The 20,359-nt window shown below is 37.7% G+C and overlaps 1 long non-coding RNA gene across 1 annotated transcript; it reads right to left on the bottom strand.

The window, feature by feature from the left end:
- Positions 1-791: 791 nt before the first annotated feature.
- Positions 792-12,030, bottom strand: LOC311080102. The gene is made up of 4 exons (XR_014605516.1): positions 11,882-12,030; positions 3,416-3,464; positions 3,236-3,266; positions 792-2,248 (listed from the first exon to the last, which is right to left on the bottom strand). It is a non-coding gene; the product is annotated as an uncharacterized lncRNA (long non-coding RNA).
- Between the last annotated feature and the right edge of the window lie 8,329 nt (positions 12,031-20,359).

The following is a 20,359-nucleotide window of genomic DNA, read 5'->3' as shown; positions in this document are numbered from 1 at the left end:
AATCTGTTATATAAACTGTGTTTAAATTATATATATAGAGAGAGAGAGAGAGAGAGAGAGAGTGATCAAAGAACGCGTCACTGGATCTGTCATTCAAACAGCGCAAGCTTATCAGTGACTGAGTTCTGCACTCCTGTTATAATCAACAAATCTCTTATTTACATCATGTTTGCACTGTTAGTTTTGATGAAAGCATTTGTTAGAAAAATCGATTAAAAATGCAATTACGAGATCACTGCATTCATGCGCTCAACATGTCTGTGATTGGCTACAGTGCTCATCACTGCAACCTTTCATGCCACTATCTCAATATAATCCTATAGATCTAAATAATGCTATAATCAACACTTTTCACGATTAATTAACCTTGAGAGCTGTATTAGTAAAAACGTGCTAAAAGATTTGGAGAGAGTTCCACATGTAATACTTGCTAAAAATCAGGGTAGTTTTATTACTAAATTATGACAATTTCTGAAGTAAAAATCATACTAACATTATAAGTGCACCCCATAGGAAACGTTATAAAACAAAACAATGCAGTTCATGACCCCTTTAATGTAAATTGATCTTAATTCTCAAAGCTGTTGATATCAGACTAATCATGTTTCATCACAGCTGTTTAATGTCCACCAGATGAAGCTTGAGAGCAGGAGAGACGAACTCCACAGATAACAGAACGCTTCCCAAACATTGTTCTGCTTATGGGAACATTACAATGTCCAGTTGTCTAAATGTTAGTGAAACGCTTTTTTTTAAGGATAGTAGTATAATGTTCCTGAAAACATTATTTAAACAAATTTTTTTATTAACAACTCAACTACACAGTAAATAACATCAAAAACGTTACTGATTAATATATTAAATAATAATGGAGATTTTATAACAACATATGAATTTGATTTTAATCTGTTTGATATAGTGAAAAAGTCCAATACAAGTCAGTTATTAAAGAATAAATGAAAAAGACCAAAAGCATTTTCAGTTAACCAACCCTTACAACAAGAACAGTTACAAGATTGAATATATTGTAAACACAAATGTGTTTATTTTAGCTTCATGTTGCCTCTTAAAAGATGATTTCAAATTCCTTCCCATGCTAATAAAAGATCACACAGTTTGGTGAATATGTTGGTGAGATCAGATGTACATTTATTTTGTAATAGATATTTTGGTCTTCTACATCTACATCAGCTGGGAAAGCATGATTATTGATTTTATTTTACATTACATTACAAAACAGTAACATATATATATACTGTATAAGGCAATTAAAATGAATGCTTGTAATTTAACAAGAAATAAATATAATCTAAACTCCAGAACAAGTGGTTCATTTACAAAGACAAACAGAGTTTATCCAAGGTCATGGAGAACCAGAAAAACAACATGCAAACGGTTGCTCATCAAACATAAAATAAAATCTTCCAAAAAATTATATGACAATCAGAGTAATTTAATCACATTACAAAATCAATTTAAAAAATAATTTGACCTCATTTTCGTCAATATTTTCTGATAAGAGAAAAGCTCTGCTGTAATGTGAGAGTTTCTAGCCCTGAAATCATCAGATCTACAGTAGAAAATCCCAGAATATGAATATTTTATACATCATTACATACACATATTTTTATAGATGTCAGTTTAGAGTGCTCTGCTTTGACTGTATTATTGATAATAATAGCAGATGAGATTAATACCAGACAGATCAGTTCAATCATTTCTAAACAGATTTTAAACTAATTTGTTAATACATTCTTTGGCATGTTTAATTTCATTCAGAGTCTCCTGAAATTTAGCAGCTGTTTCCCTCATCTCAGGAATAAGTTTCAAAGACATGTTTTGTCCTGTTATTTTGTAATCATCAAGAATTTGTAATAGATCATTGATTTTGCCGTTTAGTTGCTTATAATGCAGTTCGAGAGGTTTGTCAATTCTCCCCATGTTCATGGATCTCACTCTTCTCAGTATGTCCTTATTTTGAACAGAATTCTTCTTCATCTGCTTAAGCTCTATTACTGTGTTAGAAATTGTTCTCAGATGCTCAATCATTGGCTTGGTTAAAGACAAACCCAAATCCACTATGGCTTTGATTCTGTTTGTTGCTTCTACCCAACGTCCCACTGTAGTTTCCTCATGTTCATCAGTGATGTCGTTCAGCTTCTTAATTTGACCAGTGAGAGTTTGATGATTTCTGTGAAATTCTGAGTTCAGTCCCTTAATGCTTTGTTGCAATTCGTTTACAAGTTTCCTGAAATATATATATAAAAAAAATAATCGTAAGTAGACAGCACTGCATATTTGTTTTGTCTGTTTTATGGTTTAACAGACAAATGGCACATATTATATTAACCATTATGCACATTGTAATTGTCATGCTGTACTTTTGCACTATAGCAAACTAACAACACTATAAAACTCCACAATAAAGGCTCCTTTGTTAACATTAGTTAATTCATTGGCTAATAGAGGCTGTGTTCTAGTTTTATGTCCTTCTCTTGATAACTTCTCTCCGTCTCAGATGTACATCATTGCTAACGTTACACCAGTGTCCTTTACTGGCAGAGCCTGCGCTAGTTCAACTCACTGAACTAGAAACATTTGTTTTATGATCTATATTTCTATTTGCATGCTTGGGGTGTTGAATAAAATATTTTTGAGCAAAAATTATGATAATAATAGAATGATCTATGTAAAAACAGTCGGCTTAAAGTATCTACAAGTATTATATTATTATCTCATAAGTTAATTCATATATAGAGTTGTGTGTGTGTAAATGAAATGTGAACACAATCATGTTCTGTTGTGGTCAGGGGCGTAGTTTGTGGGGGGGTTAGGGGGGAGATAACCCCCCCAATATTTAAATCTATGCATTACAACCCCCCCAATATTTATACCATGATCACATGAAAAATATGCAGAATAATTTTTCAACCCCCCCAATGTTCAAACCAAATCTACGCCCTTGGTTGTGGTTTAAGGAGCTGCTGAATACAGTATAAGTTACACTGTCCATATAAACTTCCCTCGTCCACTTCACGAGTAACTATTCATTTTAAAAATGTTGAAATTAACTAAGATGAATAAAATGCTGTAATGATAGTTAATGTTAACTAATGTACTTAATTAATGTTAACAAATGAAACCTTGTTGTAAATGATGTACTCATATTGATAATAATCAGTTGATTATAAAGTTAATAAAGATAAAGTCAAAGCCTGGAACAAGAAACACTTACTGAGACATCTCGTCTGTTTGATTCACTTCACCTGTATCAGACATTAAGCATTTTCAAAGATTACTCTAACGATCATTCATAACTAACAATATATATATATAGTGCTGTGATAGAAGTATTGTAGTATCCTGGAGTAACCACTAGGTGTCGTGTTTGTATTACAAGTGTGTGTGTTCTGACCTGTTGAAGAAGATGTACACGCCCCCATGAGTGTCTGTTGCTGTAACTGCTGCAAACAGAAGTAAAGTGATAACTTTAACTCAATGTAGCCTATGTAGTAGTCTGATTTATAGTGAAGATACTACAAGTATGTAGGGCTGGGTATCGTTAAAAAAATTTCGATACCAATACCGATACCTTGATTTCGATACCAGTTCCAAACGATACTTTTTTCGATACCAATTTTATGAAATCCATTTTAGCAAGATTAACACATAACACATTACCTCAGAAAAACTTTGGTTTTATTTTTTCAGTTTGACTCATGCTCCTTAGCCAGTGCACAAAGAAACACTTTTTTTTTATAAAGAGCTCATGCTCACCAAAGCTGAATTTGTTTGATCAAAAATACAGTAAAACTTGTAACATTGTGAAATAGTATTACAATTTAAAATCTTATTTTAATATATTTCAAAATGTAATTTATTCCTGTGATATCAAAGCTGAATTTTCAAAATCATTACTTCAGTGTCACATGATCCTACAGAAATATGAAAACAGTTTGCTGCTTAATATTTTGGAAACTGTGATAAATTTTTTCATGATTCTTTGATGAATAAAAATTTCGAAAGAACAGCATTTATTTGAAACAGAAATCTTTTGTAACATTACACGTTTTAAGGTCATTTTTGATCACTTTAATGCATCCTTACTGAAAAAAAATTCTGACCAACCAACATATTTTTGAACGGCAGTGTACATTCAGTAGTCATTATTGCAATATAAACACTGTCAGAGTGATCAACAAGGTATCTCTTCATTTACCAGTCGAAGACGGAGCAACTTTCTGTTCTTATGTTTACTCCGTGCACTGTCAATATTTGTCGTGGTACCGGTCTTTGCAGCAATTAGTTTACCGCAAATACTGCATCGCGCGCTGTTGGCATCGACCCTGGAGAAATGTAGCCACACTTTTGATAGACTTTTCCACATCTGTATGGTATTGTGTGTGTGTGTGTGTGTGCTCCCATCTCAATTGAGTATGTGCGCGAGTTTGTGTGTTGCGGAGAGTTCCGCGCGTCTTTTGTGTGTAGAGTTTGCGTGTATGTGCGTGAGCGACTTTAGGTGAGTCGTTGTGCATTTCATATGTAGCCTATTTGTTTGAGCACTGACGTTGACGAGTTAACCCCTTAGGTATCGAAATCTGGTACCGAAAAACAAGTCATTTTTCGATACTCGATAGTATCGAGGCAATTCGGTATAGCCTTCCTAAAAAGTATCGAACTCGGTACCCAGCCCTACAAGTATGTAATGATTTTGTGTATGTATTGAAGTTGAATGTCACATTCTTTGTTCTGTATTCCTGCAAGGATCTGTGCATAACATATTTTCACTCCTTGTACACTTGTCAATGACAACGCTATCTCACGACCAATTCGTACGAGTGAGTACGAGGTGGCTAATTCATACGACTGGACAACAAATTGGGCAACTCGTAAAATATGTATGATTTAGCAAAAATGTGTACGAGTGAGGTTGTATGAATTCGTACTGTTACGATCCTGCGTGGTTGCGCGTGCCTTTGTGTGTCTCTCTCTCTCTCTCTCTCTACCTCTCTCTCTCTTGCGCTCTTAGGTTTGCTCCACCTCCCGTTTGCTGGAGGGCTATCATTTGTTATCAGTGGCGTGACGCCACCTCCACCGCAACCAATCGAGTTCCTCGACCGCAGTTAAAAGGACGCTGATGGAGAGCGTGGAAGCAACTTGTTTTCTGCCGTTTGTTTTGTTGTTGCCTTGTAGTTTCTCTTTTCGTTCAGTTTTGATTTTTGTTTGGCGTGTTACGGAAAGAGTACCCTATCGAGTTAAGAGGACAGTTTATATGTCACGTGACCTACATTACACACACGTAGGTAACTCGATCTGTATAGAACATCAGGTAAGGAAGTGAATGCCACCCCCTGTATGTTTTGTTTGTGAGACAGAGTAAGGAAGTTAGGGTGTGTGACGCCGAAGAGTTTTTGTCTTTTCTTTTCTTTTGTTTATTAGTTAGGTAAGAGGTTTAACTACGAGTTAGAACGAGTTTTGTTTTGTTACTTTCATTTCTTTGGCTTCACTAATTGCGTCCTCTCATTACTCTTGCTTTATTTATCTTTCTAGTATCTTTTTGATCTACAAGCCGCTTGTTGTTTGTTTTTCATTGTTTATATTCATTCATCATTATTGTTCTTATTCTTCTTCTTATTATTATTATCATTATCTTTTTTTTCTTTTGTATAGTTATTTCATTTATGTATAATAAACGATCTTTTTCCGCTTTATTTTGTTGCCATGTTGTCTTTTGCCACCTTTACCACACCAAATAGGGTCATGACTTCAATGTTTCCTCTTTTGACCTTGCAATTCATAAGAGTTTGTAACATTTAATGGGGGCTCGTCCGGGATAGTTAAATCCCAAAATAAAATTATAGTTGTGATGATTTGTGTGTGTGTTGGTGGCAATTGATGTTACGTTATTTTAGCGGCGTACTTATGCGGACTGGTATTGTTGCGCTCGTTTGCTGGTTGTGCATTATGGAGATGTTTAACTTGCAAAAGTTTATTGCCAATCCGTCTTTGGAACGGATTAGTTTACTGTACGTTCACACCGCCGCCGACTTGAGCTGCAAAGAAGCTCTGGCCGCCCAGTCAAAGACGCTTGTCAAAAAGTACGGGGAAGCTTGTTGACGCTTTGGCCGCTCTGACGTAGCAGCATTCTGTGTTCGATCATGGGAGAAGAGAAGTGTCACACCATGAAATGTAAACAGAAAAAACAATGCATTCGGCAATTTAGGATATCGCGCAAGATTTTTCAACACAGAAAACATTTCATCCCTGGAGAGTTTTTTTTCGACACCATCGTATCAATTGATTTTGATTAATATGCGCGAGGGAGAGAGAGAGCAAGAGTCTTGCATTCAAGACAGCGCTCGGGTAAGTGTGCGCGCGCGGCCGGGGTTCTCTCTCTCTCTGCTCGTTCTTATGCCCTGTCAAGCTGACAGGACTTTAAAACACATGCAAATGATACACTTTCACTCTATGATGGTTAGACTCTGCAATTAATATTTTTTTCTCGGAACTAATGTTTTGGTAGGAACGAAAGTTTACATCGTATGTTTCTCCGGAATCAGCCAGCGCGAAGGACGTCTATATTCCGATTGGTTGCTGGCGTTTTGCCGCTGCTTGCCGCTGAACCGCGTCATAGCTCATTACCATAAAGTTGAGCTTCTCTCAACTTTCAGATTGACGCTCAAAACGCTCAAAACGCCCAAAACGCGACGCCGAGGAATTTGACGCTCCTTGCAGCTGAGAGAAGCCAGCTTCCATTGAAAATGAATGACTTCCGGTAACTCTGGAAGCTCAAGTCGGCGGCGGTGTGAACGCACAGTTATGCAGGAAACAAGATTTATTGCTGATAGCTGACCACTATCAGTTTGTTGCGAGTAGACAGGCTCTTAAGAGTGACATAAAGAGTAAGCTGATACAGCGTTTAAGAGAGCTCAGTGTTCTTCCTATGGCAAATGTTGTGGGTGATGATGAGGCGGGAGGAAATGTCGTTATTGGTGACGTTGCAGTGGCAAATCTCAATTTTATGGATGATGAGGATAAGCGGAGCGGTAGAGCTAGTGCTGGGGCGGAGGTGAGTGCCGATGCTAAGGCCGGCTTGCCCCCGTTTGATCCATTCTCTCCATGTTCTGTAGATTCCAGAGACGGCGCGCGGCTGAGAGTCCGTCTAGCCCGTTTGCAATATGAGGCACAGGAGAAAGCCCAAGCACGTCAGGCTGAGCAGAATCTGTGGCTGGAGGTACGCAGGCTTGAAATTGAGGCTGAGACTCAGGTGAAGCTGCGACAGCTTGATCTGGATGCAATGAGGGTTGCTGATGGTTCAGCTGCGCAGTCGAATCCAGGGCAGCTCTCTCACGTTCCTCCGTGCTCTGATTCATCCCAGGTAACATTTGACATAAGTAAGCACATTGTGTTAGTACCTCAATTTAGAGAATCAGAAGTAGATTCGTATTTCAATGCGTTTGAACGCATCGCTACTTCGCTTCGCTGGCCTAAGGAAATCTGGTCTTTATTGCTACAGTGTAAATTGATTGGTAAAGCTCAGGAGGTTTGCTCTACTTTATCGTTAGAGGAAGGTTTAAAGTATGAATCTATGAAGTCTGCCATTCTTCGCGCTTACAAATTAGTTCCAGAAGCATACAGGCAGACATTTAGAGGACATAAAAAAAATGCTACCCAGACTTTCGTGGAGTTTGCAAGGGACAAGGGGATTTTATTTGACAAATGGTGCACAGCCATTAAAGTGAGCGACTTTAACGAGCTGCGAGAGCTTGTACTTCTTGAAGAGTTTAAGGGATGCTTGCCTGATCGTGTTGTGGTTTATCTTAATGAACAGAAAGTAACTTCATTGTCCCATGCAGCCGTGCTAGCGGATGAGTTTGTTTTAACCCACAAAAATGTTTTTGCATTTGTACGCCCAGACAAGTCACAGCCTGTTCATTTGCAAAATCAAACGTCGCGTTCCCAGCACAGCCCACCTCGTACTAGAGAGGATCGCGAATGTTTTTACTGTCACAAACAGGGGCATGTGATAGCGGACTGTTTGACGTTAAAACGCAAACAACAGTCACAAACTAAAACCGTAGGATTTCTGAAAGCTGTTAAGCCGTCTGATGTTGTACCTAATGAGGAGAAAATTGATGACAGTTACCGACCTTTTATTTTGAAAGGGTTAGTTTCTTTAACTGGTAATCATCAGGATCAGAAAGAGATAAGGATGCTCCGAGACACAGGTGCAATGCAGTCGTTTATTGTGGCAGATAGGTTACCATTTTCTGACGATACCTTTTGTGGCTCAAGTGTAATAATACAAGGCATTGAAATGAGTTGCATAAATGTACCATTACATCGTTTACATTTGCAGAGTGAGTTATGTACGGGATTTGTGAGAGTGGCGGTACGTCCTTCTCTGCCTGTTCAGGGCGTTGATTTTATTCTTGGAAACGACCTGGCTGGAGGGAAAATATTGCCTGTGTTAGAGGTTGTGGATAAACCAGACACGTTTAGCCACTCTGAAGATTTGTCTGATAATTACCCTGACGTTTTTCCCGCATGTGCGGTCACTCGTGCTCAGTCGCGTAAAGTGGGTAATATGGTCGATTTGTCTGACACTCTGTTTCTTCCTCTCTTTGTTGGTGACGAACCACTGTGTACTGCCGCTACTTCAAAGCAAAAGAAATCACAGTCAGAGAACATCAGTGTAAATGTGTCTGACGCGGATACCTTAACATTATCTGTGTCACGAGAGAAAATTAGTGCTGCACAGAAAGACGATAAGTCTCTCATCACTTCTTTTAATTCTGCTATCTCTCTTGATGTGGCTAAGGATGAGAAAGTTGCTTATTTTGTGGAAAATGATTTGTTGATGAGAAAGTGGTGTGCGAACACTAACGATTTGGGGTGGAATGTTGTATATCAAGTGGTTGTTCCTTCTCCTTATCGCCAACATGTGTTATGTCTAGCACATGATCACCAGCTTGCTGGTCATCTAGGAATTACTAAGACATATAATAGGATATTGCAACATTTCTTTTGGCCAGGATTAAAAAAAGATGTTGTTCAGTACTGTCGTACCTGTCATACTTGTCAAACTGTTGGGAAGCCCAATCAGGTGATTCGTCCTGCTCCACTAGTTCCCATACCCGTGATTGGTGAGCCGTTTGAACATGTGATTATAGACTGTGTTGGACCGTTGCCTAAAACCAAATCTGGTAACCAGTTCTTGTTAACCATAATGTGTGCGGCTACTAGATTTCCGGAAGCAGTTCCGTTAAGAAAAATCACTGCACCTGTGATTATCAAAGCGTTGGTAAAATTCTTTTCCACTTTCGGACTTCCTAAAATCATACAAAGTGATCAGGGCACAAATTTTTTATCACGACTTTTTAAGCAAGTACTGGAGTCTTTGGCAATTTCTCACCGAGTTTCAAGTGCGTACCATCCGCAGACCCAGGGCGCACTTGAACGTTTTCACCAGACACTTAAAGGGATAGTTCACTTTGAAATTAAATTTTGGTATGTTTTAGCTTACCTGAAGGGCATCCAAGATGTAGGTGTCTTTTTTTCCGCAGTAGTTACAATTTTGATATTTTTAGGTCAAACCGTTCTTGTCTGTCAGTCATTTCATGCAGGTATATGGATACTGTCTCAAAGAGCATGCACAAGTCCAAATTAAAACAATTCCCCATCGTCCAAATTAAACAATTCCCCATCGTAAGTACACATTGATGGCCTAAGACACGAAACGAGCGGTTTGTGTGAGAAAACGAACAGTATTTATATCGTTGTTACCTTTTGAACAAAGCCGCGTCCAAATGATCTGAGGGCGCGGGCGGATATAGATATATATACACTGATGTCGCCTTGGCTATGGTTTCGTTCCAATGAACTGCAGTTGCCAAGGCGACGTCTAGTGTATCTATACCCGCCCGCGCCCTCAGATCATTTGGACGCGGCTTTGTTCAAAAGGTAACAACGATATAAATACTGTTCGTTTTCTCGTTTTCTATTGATAATGTTTGCTCGGCACGTTTTGTTAGTAAGCTGGATATGCTTAAAGGGTACTGGCAAGTACCACTGACTCCACAAGCATCAGAAATTTCAGCATTTGTAACTCCAGATACTTTCCTTCAGTACACATCGATGGCCTTCGGTCTCAGAAACGCTCCAGCAACTTTTCAGCGACTTGTAAATATCGTCTTGGCTGATGTACCGAATTGCAGTGCGTATCTTGATGATCTGGTTATTTATTCAGTGGATTGGAAGGAACATGTGTGTGTGTTGAGAACAGTTTTTGAACGGCTTCGTAAGGCTAATTTAACCCTCAACTTAGCAAAATGTGAGTTTGGTCGGGGGACGGTCACCTATCTCGGTAAAGAGGTTGGACAGGGCCAAGTGCGACCAGTGGAGGCTAAAGTCACGGCTATTGCGGAATTTCCAGCTCCTACCACCCGACGAGAGTTGCGAAGGTTCTTGGGTATGGCTGGGTATTATCGCAGTTTCTGCAAAAATTTCTCAACAGTTGTTAATCCTCTCACTGCGTTGCTCAGCCCGTCTAAATCTTTTGAGTGGTCTGTGGAGTGTCAGTATGCTTTTGACTGCGTAAAGACTCTTTTATGTAATGCACCTGTTCTTGTTGCCCCTGACTGTACACACACGTTTAAGCTTGAAGTCGATGCAAGTGCCGTTGGTGTTGGAGCTGTTCTTCTTCAAGAAGATAAAAATGGAATAGATCATCCTGTTAGTTATTATTCTTGTAAGTTTAATAAGCATCAGCTTAATTATTCTACGATTGAGAAAGAAGCACTAGCTCTCTTGCTTGCGCTACAGCACTTTGAAGTTTATCTAGGTTCTAGCATTCTTCCCGTCATAGTGTTCACAGACCACAATCCTCTTGTGTTTCTATCTCGAATGTACAATCAAAATCAGCGTTTAATGCGCTGGGCGCTAGTGCTCCAAAATTATAATTTAGAGATAAAACATAAAAAGGGTATTGAAAATGTTTTGGCGGATGCTCTTTCAAGAGTGTAAAATGTTCCTTGTTTATTTTTTTTATTTTATTTTTACAAACAGGTTTGTTTTGTTGTTGCCTTGTAGTTTCTCTTTTCGTTCAGTTTTGATTTTTGTTTGGCGTGTTACGGAAAGAGTACCCTATCGAGTTAAGAGGACAGTTTATATGTCACGTGACCTACATTACACACACGTAGGTAACTCGATCTGTATAGAACATCAGGTAAGGAAGTGAATGCCACCCCCTGTATGTTTTGTTTGTGAGACAGAGTAAGGAAGTTAGGGTGTGTGACGCCGAAGAGTTTTTGTCTTTTCTTTTCTTTTGTTTATTAGTTAGGTAAGAGGTTTAACTACGAGTTAGAACGAGTTTTGTTTTGTTACTTTCATTTCTTTGGCTTCACTAATTGCGTCCTCTCATTACTCTTGCTTTATTTATCTTTCTAGTATCTTTTTGATCTACAAGCCGCTTGTTGTTTGTTTTTCATTGTTTATATTCATTCATCATTATTCTTATTATTCTTCTTCTTATTATTATTATCATTATCTTTTTTTTCTTTTGTATAGTTATTTCATTTATGTATAATAAACTATCTTTTTCCGCTTTATTTTGTTGCCATGTTGTCTTTTGCCACCTTTACCACACCAAATAGGGTCATGACTTCAATGTTTCCTCTTTTGACCTTGCAATTCATAAGAGTTTGTAACAGTACAATTATCCACCTCGTAAAATTCATACGATCAGGTTTGTCAATGACGTGACAATAAAGTAAAGGAAATCTCATCAATGTTAGAAAATTAAAGATTTTCAATTGAATTCATCCATGATGCCAAGATAAAAGCCATGGCTCATAAACTGCTAAATGAAATGGAGACTCACGCTGGACTGAAGGATGATGTCAAACACTGATCAGAGACACTGCTTGATAAGGTCACCAGTCTGTGTGTGTGTTCAGATCTGTCAAACACACTGAGAAAAATCATCATGAGAAAAACATCTACAATTCAAAAGTTATCAATCTTTATTTCACCTGCTGAAGCAACAAGATGTGACAAGCAACGGCACACCTACTGTACACGAGCCAATGAGCCTTCATCACACATCATCTCACACCCTGATGAAGGCTCATTGGCCCAACATGTAGGTGTGCCGTTGCTTGTCACCTGTTTTTAAAATCTAAGCCATGAAAGAATAAAGGTTTTTTATATTTTCTAAAATTACTCGAGTGCCTTGGATTGTTTTTTCTGAAGAGTGGAACCATCCCTAAACCCAAAGAGCACCGAGATACTATTTAAAACCACACACTGTCTGTACGCTTTCAAAATCATTAATCAGTTTTCTTTCCAACTCGTTTGTTGTTTTTGAAAATATCCTATTAGTTTATCTTTTTGAATTAAAAACGTAACTAACTAAATTAATTCATGCAGAAAAAATTTGAGAGACTTAGTCAGCATCATTTCTAAATACTACACTAGTGAAATATATAAACAACTAAAATATATATTCATCTGTGTGTCATGGGAATATAATCATAATTTGCTATAAATAAAGAAGTATGAATATTCTTGCCCACCTGGAGTGAGTGAAGAGCGTCTGAAGAGGGATTTGCTCTGACTGAAATACTGCTCATATTTATATGCTTATGCTCCATTTATATTCTCAAGAGTTTCATTTCAATATGAGTTTACAAGGAACAACAGACTTAGGCCTACACATCACTACTGCAAAACTATCCGGTTCCTCTTTTGCCTTTAGGTGGTTGTCTGTTTATTTTCTCTTTTACTTCATGCCAAGTTTTCCAGCAAACTCCTTCAGTGTGTCCTGAAATATCCTGGTAGTTTTTCTTATTATACTGATGAATATCAGTGTGTCTGATCTGATCTGGTTTTGTTGTTGTTGCAAGTCAAGTCACCTTTATTTATATAGAGCTTTTTACAAAGCAGCTTTATACAGTGATAACAGAAAAATGAATGCAACAAAGATTGTTTTGGCTATACAGGAGATCTAGAATAAAGTTATTGTCCAGCTTAAGTACATTTTTAATTGATTCTTTTCTGCTGTGAGAATCACTAGTTATTAACTTATGGGCCGTTTACACGTCAGCGTTTTCAACTGAAAACAGAAAACTTTTAATAAGTTCTGGCCGTTCATTTACACGACAACTGCGTTTGGTGGCCTGAGGCTTATAGGGTTAGTGTTGGGATTAAGAGTTCAAAACATCGCCTTCTACAGTCACATAATTCAGTTTAAAGGATAATTCCGGTATTTAGCACTTTGAGTCTCTTTTCTGGTTTGTTTTGGATGAACTGGAGTGGTGGACACAGAAATTTTGACGATGGGTCCTGTCTCGACTTTTTGACTCGTTTAGAGTCGCCTTTGACCGCTTCAGAGTGGCTGTCTGCATGAACATGTCCTTGAAACAACCCTTAACGTTCGTTTTCAAAACTGTGCAACTCACCGAGTGGTTAGTGATGTTCGTTGATGATTAAAAACAAGTAGCGTAGCGAAATACAGTTTCTGTCGTGTTTAATTTGGCATTTTGTAAAATCCCATTGATTTCTGTTGGAGGACTCATTGCTCGTTGATATTACTGCGCTTCAGACTCAAATATCGAGCGGAAGTTTATACGCGGTTGTGAGGTATCTGAAAAAATAGTTCCACTATAGCAAATAACAACCCTCCTCAGAGAAATGGGCACTGTTTTTTGATGTGGAAACCGTTTCTCCCCAGAGGGGACTGCCCTCAGATGTCTGACAGCCTCTGCGTCAGGACTTCTTCTTAGTCGAAGCCTTCTTGGAGATAATGACGGTCCTCCAGATCTTGTCTATCTTTAGATGGCTTTGACTGCGACCGCCACCCAGACCCCCATTAATGTGGAGGAGCCAGAGTGGCGACGCTTTGCTTTTCACTCTGTGCTGTGATGAGCTCGTAGTCGGCCGAGACTGCTCCCGACCAGCACATTAGATTGGCGAGGAAGAAACTTCTGGAACGTCGCTGATTGTTTCTTTGCCTCCTGAAACCTCTCGACGACCGTGTTAACTGAGTCGCTGAAGAGGCCAGAAGGCGAGAGCGGAGCGTCCAAAAGAACAGATCTAACCCTATCTTTCATATCAGACAGATTTAGCCAAAGATGCCACTCCGTGGCCATCAGGGCTGCCATAGACCAGCCTACTGATTTGGCCGTCTCCTTGGTGGCCCGAAGAGACAAATCTGTTGCGTGACGCAATTTTCGAATTCGTGGCTTTTAGTGACGATGCTGACTCAGGAGAGAGATAGCTTGCAAGTGTCTCTTTAGCCCAAGGCATCGTCACACAACCATGTTGTTTTAATCCCATAACATTGCTGTAGTTAGACGTTTGAGTGTTAAACACACGATATGGCTTTCTCCACGACCTTGATACCTCAGTGTGGAGGTCAGGAAAAAACAGCAGTCCCCGACGAGGAGGCTGTGATCTAGATGGTAGAAATATTTCATCTTATAAACTTTTCTTTTGAACTTACTGTTTCTCGGCTGGCCACTAGATATTTAGTTTAGCGACAGCATGAGTCACAACCTCCATATGCTCCTCATAAGCAGGGGTATGAGGTGGTGAATCCTCAAAATCCCCTGCATCAATGCTTACAACATCCAGATTCTCAGAACTGGATAATTATAGCACTGGTACCTCGCCTCGGGGAGAAGAAACCGCAGTGTGTGCTTGGGCATGCTCAACTCCCAAACAAGCTACACACAGTTTGCGTGTTCCCACCCGTAAGGAAACGAGGGTAAGGGACACTGTTTAAACTGCTGCTTGTTCATCATGATATATATAAATATAGTGATTGTGCAATGACAAAACAACACCAAATAGACAGAGACAGTATCACAGAGGACACTTGCTGAAGACAGAAGCTAGCACGGCCTGTTTTCAGGTGTGCTTTATAGTTTCCTGGTCTGTGATGTCACCCACCATCTCGTCACACCATTGGACTGATTCTACACGTGCTTCATGACGCAGCTCAAGTTTCCTTAAAAAGAGAAGTTCATTTGACCTCATTTACCTCACTGTTTTCTGATAAGAGAAAAGCTCTGCTGTAATGTGAGAGTTTTTAGCCCAGAAAGCAGCAGATCTACAGTAGAAAATCCCAGAATATGTAAACTTCTATAATTCAGAATTCACTGCTTTCAAAGACTGCGCATTTTCTGCATGATTTTATACATCATTAAATGCACACATTTTTAAATATTTCAGTTTAGAATATTATTGATAATAATACAGATCAGTTAAATCATTTCTAAACAGATTTTTAACTTATTTTTTAAAACATTCTTTGGCACTTTTAGTTTCATTCAGTCTCCTGAATTTGAGCAGCTGTTTCTCTCATCTGATTAATACATTTCAGAGTTTCTGATTTGATTTCTTCTGCTTGTGTCTCTTTTGCTGAAAATATGATACTGTAATGATCAAGATCAACTGATACAGCTGGGATTGTGTCAGTTAGTAGCTCAACCGAGTTGTGGCAATTCTTGCGGTTTTCTCAGATCTCTCACTCTTGTCAGCATTTCCTTATTTTGAACAGAAATATATATATTTTTATAATCCATCTGCTGAAGCTCTTTTATGGTGTTATAAATGTGTTGTTAATGTTAAATTATAAACATTGGGATGGTTCTGTTATGGACATGTTTTATGATCTTCACAATAGTCTTGATCATGTTAGATGCTTCACCTGTTCCTCCAGCCATTCCCAATGTGAAAATTGATAAGGCCCGACGCACTAGCCATCCCAAAATGCCCTCTGTAGTTTTCTTGTGCATGGATTCAAGTTCATCAGTGATGTCATTCAGCTCCTTTATTTTATCACTGAGAGTTTGATGATTTCTGTCATATTCGGTTCCCTTAATGCTTTGTTGCAATTTGTCAAAAAGAGCTTCAAGTTTCCTGAAATATCAAAACTTTTTCAGAAGTAGACAGCACTGGATATGTTTTGTCTGTTTTAAGGTTTTATCAGCCAAAGGCCATATATTCTATTAACCATTATGCAAATTATTATTAGAATTTATTAGGATTAACCCCTTGAGATGTATCATCTCGTTTTCGAGGGGGTCCTTATAATGAAACACAATTACAACTTAAAGAACATAACAATATTACAATTAACAATACATCAACAAACCGGCAAACAACAAAACACCAACAATAAAAAAAATAAAAAAATATATAGCAATAAAAATAAAATAAAATAAGCAACAGTACACATACCAACAACGACAGTATCAATGACAGCATGTGCAATCTACTTTAAAATAAGATAATAAAGATTGTTTAAACAACCGAAATGAAGTAATGGATCTAATATCTACAGGCAAATTATTCCAGTCTAATAGGGCTTTAAACATAAATGCTCTCTTACCAATTGTTTTTTTAACACAAGGAACGAGAAAGTAAGTCTGGACAGAATGCCTAACTTGGTTGTTTGAAGAAAAGAGTACAAAGTATTGTTGTAGATAACTAGGATAATCAAAGTAAATACATTTAAATATAAATTGGAGCCAGTGAATCTTCCTTCTCACATTCAAAGATGGCCACTGAAGCGCATCCTAAAACAAATCTGCAAATTCTATTATATGCCGAATTAAGTGAGACAAGATCAGATTTTAATGCCGTCTGATAAACCACATTCACAGTAATCAAAAAATGGAAATATTAATTGAGCAACTAGTTTCTTACGAACACTATAAGAGAAGCAGTTTCGAGATCGATACTAGATACTCATTCCAACATTGACTTTTCGTAAAACATGATTAATATGTGGTTTAAAGGAAAGTTTAGAATCAAGCCATACACCAAGATATTTAATAGTATCAATTGTAATTGTCATGCTGTACTTTTGCACTATAGCAAACTAACAACACTATAAAACTCCACAATAAAGGCTCCTTTGTTAACATTAGTTCATTCATTGGCTAATAGAGGCTGTGTTCTAGTTTGTATGTCCTTCTCTTGATAACTTCTCTCCGTCTCAGATGTACATCATTGCTAACGTTACACCAGTGTCCTTTACTGGCAGAACCTGCGCTAGTTCAACTCACTGAACTAGAATCATTAGTTTTATGATCTATATTTCTATTTGCATGCTTGGGGTGTTGAATAAAATATTTTTAAAATGCACAAGCAAAAATTATGATAATAATATGTAATAATTATTATAATAAGTAATAATTAATAATAATTATAAATTATTAATAATAATTTGGCTTAAAGTATCTACAAGTATTATATTATTATCTCATAAGTTAATTCATATATAGAGTTGTGTGTGAGTAAATGAATGTGAACACAATCATGTTCTGTTGTGGTTTAAGAAGCTGCTGAATACAGTATAAGTTACACTGTCCATATAAACTTCCCTCGTCCACTTCACGAGTAACTATTCATTTTAAAAATGTTGAAATTAACTAAGATTAATAAAATGCTGTAATAATAGTTAATGTTAACTAATGTAGTTAATGTTAACAAATGAAACCTTGTATATGATGTACTCATATTGATAATAATCAGTTGATTATAAAGTTAATAAAGATAAAGTCAAAGCTTTGAACATGAAATACTTCTGAGATATCTCTTCTGCTCGATTCACTTTACCTGTATCAGACATTAAGCATTTTCACAGATTACTCAAATGATTCATAATTAACAATATATAGTGCTGCAATAGAAGTATTGTAGTATCCTGGAGTAACCACTAGGTGTCGTGTTTGTATTACAAGTGTGTGTGTTCTGACCGGAAGACCACCATGATCCTACATACTCAATGTATGTCATAGTCTGATTTATAGTGAAGATACTACATGTAATGATTTTGTGTGTGTGTGTGTATGTATTGAAGTTGAATGTCACATTCTTTGTTCTGAATTCCTGCAAGGATCAATGCATAACATATTTTCACTCTTTGTACACTTGTGTCGATGACAACGCTATCTCACGACCAATTCATACGATTGGGCAACACATTATCCACCTCGTAAAATTCATAATAAATTAAAGAATTTCAACTAATTTCAATTTCAATTTAATTAATCCATGATGCAAAGATAATAAAAACTGGCAGAGCAAACCATGACTCATAAACTGCTAAATGAAATTGAGACTCACGCTGGACTGAAGGATGATGTCAAACACTGTGATCAGAGACACTGCTTGATAAGGTCACCAGTCTGTGTGTGTGTTCAGATCTGTCAAACACACTGAGAAAAATCACCATGAGAAAAACATCTACAATTCAAAAGTTATCAATCTTTATTTCACCTGCTGAATTAAAACCACATATAGACTGTACGGTTTCAAAATCATTAATCTGTATTATTTCCAACTGATTTTTTTTAAAGATCCTATTTGTTTTGTTTTTTTAAATGTTTAAATGAAAAAACTAATCAATTAACTAAATGAATACATGCACAACATTTAGTGAGATTTAGTCCGTTTTATTAAAGTCGCATCATCTATAAAAACTACACTAGTGAAATAAATAAACAACCACAATATATATATATATCTGTGTGTAATGGTGGTTATCTGGAAACTGTTTATTTTCTCTTTCAGTGTATGCCAAGTTTTCCAGGAAATACTGCTTTTGGCTGTACAGCAGATCTAGAATAAAGTAATTGTCCAGCTTTTTTTTATCATTGTCCAGCGTTTTTAATTTATTTATTTCCGCTGTGAGAATCACTAGTTATTAACTTATGGGCCGCTTACACAACAGCGTTTTCAACTGAAAACTGAAAACTTTTAATGAGTTCTGGCCGTTCATTTACACAATAACTGTGTTTGCTTTGAAACAGGTTTCTGAAAACGAGTTTTTGAAAACGATACCGTTATCATCTCTGTCATTTTTTTTAATTTTCATGATATGGAATATAATATTAATATGGAGAAATCCTTATAACATTTCCAAGCAGTTAGGTAGGATTGGAAGTTTCTGGGGGAAATGGCTTGAAGAAGAGAGGCGTCGAGGAGTGGTTTCAATGGTGATTTATGGGAATATCAGCTCTGAACAGTGAGGTACTGGGGTTGGGAATGGGTCTGCCTCTGGTGCCAGCAGCCTGACTTTGCTGAATGGCTGGCCTGTGTCGATGGATGTTGACATTATGACGTGAGGTGCAGGTCTGGAAAAAGCTGTGTTATGGAGCTCGGCGGAGAGAAGATTGAGGCCTGGCAGTAGCAGAAAGAAGAACCGATCTTGCGATGGAGGGAAACGGTGAGAGCGTGGGTTCAGGTACATGCGATTCGTACTCAATTTGTTAGCGGCTTTCGAAGGTGGAGTGGTTTTTGGAGATGGAAATGTTGACTTAAGTGAAACATACAGGTTGTATATCTCTGCTTTGTTCATCCTCCTGTAAAAATGAACATCAGCGCTGATTAGAGCTTGTCTTAACCCCAACACTGTCCATTTTTCTAGAGCAGGGATTGTGGGTTGTGCTGAGTTGTAGGAGGATGCTGGAGATGATGGTGGATGTCTTGTTGGTGGTGAGGGCAAACCTCAGCGTCTCAGGGTATGATCCAGGCAATCCAGGCTCGGTTGCGTTGTCCTGTTGAGCGCGAGTGGAAGGTAATATGATGCCATAAAGAATCGCATGCGCAGGGTAAGATTTGTGAAATTGTGCACAAGATTGCAAGCGTAAATTAAATTTGCATGCACAAGAGAAGATTTGTTAAGGTGTAAATCATGATTCAAGCATAAGAAAACAAGTAATAAAAACTCAGTGAGTGTTTTAGCGCAATTTTCTGACGTCATGGGATCACAACACTAAGAGATAGTAAATCTTTTTATGGTTTTTTTTTTTTTTTTTTTTTTTTTTGTGCGTTCCCGAGATTAGACCTTCCTTAACATAATGCCGAAAACCCGAAGTCTCTAGGTGGTCTGGTTGAGGAGGAGATAGAAGTGCAAGATTGGTGCGCACAGACAGAACAGAAATCATGAGTTAACAATCGCAATTTTGTCCGTTGGAAAATTGCGCTAAAAAGAATCTGCAACATTTTACTGGTTTTCGTAAGTGTAATTCATGTATTGTGAAACTGCAGCTTCACGCTAACGCAAAATAAATATGATCTGTATTCTTCTGACTTCCATTTTTCCGCGCTTACACTTTTGGCACGTTTATTTCGCCGAAATACATCCAAAATCATTGCAAGCCTGTGAACAGTGATTTGCAACCGAAAACAACTGTTTAAAGAACTGCAAAACGGATTGAAAGTGTAAAACCAATCTGTATGAGTAAAAAATAAACTGTTGCAAATGTCTAAATGACTTGTTGTGTGCGTAGGGTAAATGCTCCCGAAATAACCCGATTTGCTCAGTTCCGTCTTCCTGCACTTA

This window comes from Abramis brama (genome assembly GCF_963993115.1).
Source record: "Abramis brama genome assembly, chromosome: 3".
Classification (NCBI taxonomy): domain Eukaryota; kingdom Metazoa; phylum Chordata; class Actinopteri; order Cypriniformes; family Leuciscidae; genus Abramis; species Abramis brama.
The sequence above is the reverse complement of the archived record's forward strand: the minus strand, read 5'-3'. Positions and strand labels throughout refer to the sequence as shown.